A 1,132-nucleotide genomic window follows, 5' to 3' on the forward strand; every position below is an offset into this window, starting at 1 on the left:
GCTAAACTCGTGGAGTTTAGTTACTAAAGAAAGCCGAGGAGTTAGCACAGCTTAGACCACCTTTGTTAAACACACTGCCATTGCCATTAAATCTTTGTCTAGACAAGGCCACGGGTGTGGGGTGTGCTGCTGGGCTCCGCTCGCTCTAAGCGTTAGGTTCAAAATGATTGAGCAAACCACATCCTAATGCCCTGGCGCTGCATGAAACTGGAATAACATTGGCGATACGAAAATAGTGTGTGAAAAGCCCAGACCTCCCACTGCACTATAGTAATTCCTTTCAACATTCGTTCTGCTGTCCAAAATACTCACGTGAAATCTCTCCCCAGAGTCACTTTACTCTGCAGCATAGAGAGCAATTAGTTTTAATGGCATTAAATAGATCTCCTTATGATGCACGACTTACACCACCAAGGCAAACGCGCGGGGCTCGGGGCGATGGCGCGGGGGGATCTGTTAGACGGACCACCTGCCTCGCCTACGCAGTTTTCACCCTCTCGCCCGGCCGTTGTTTAGGCCGGGGGGAAGCTGTTGCTCCGTTCCCTGTAGCAGTGGTGTGGGGGCTGAGCGGGGAAACTGTGGAAGGAAATGAGCTCACTAAACGCAGCGGGGACAGGAGGCGGCTGTAACATCGAAGGAGGGAGACACCTATTCCCCGAGACCCATCAATCACAGGCAGCACAGCTCGCTTCCACACAGCAAAGGAGGCTCAGGCGGAGGGTCCGCCCTGCCCACCGCGCCTGAGGCACCGGGCAGCAGAACTGGAGGATGGGGTTGGCGGGGGCACGGCCCGGCCGCTGCTGTGGGGCCTGGGCAGGCAGGAGCCGCGGGGCTGACCCGAGCGCAGGTTGCACGCAGGGGTGGGCTGCGGTTCTCGGCGCTGTTCAGTTGCTGCCACGATTCCTGAGGGGCTGGGGGAGACACGGGCCGAGGGCGGGCTCCGCTGGGGCAGGGAGCGGGGCCTCGCTGCCGGCACGGAGTCGCCGCGGAAAGGGCAAGGGCGGCCTGAGAGGAGACTCGCCCACAACCAAAATGGCCGCCGCCGCTTCGCGGGCCGCGCCCTCGCGCAAGATGACCGCCCGCTTCGACTAGACCCGCCCGCCGCCAGGGGGCGCGCAAGGCGGGTGGCGGC

Source organism: Calonectris borealis, chromosome 8 (genome assembly GCF_964195595.1).
Source record: "Calonectris borealis chromosome 8, bCalBor7.hap1.2, whole genome shotgun sequence".
Classification (NCBI taxonomy): domain Eukaryota; kingdom Metazoa; phylum Chordata; class Aves; order Procellariiformes; family Procellariidae; genus Calonectris; species Calonectris borealis.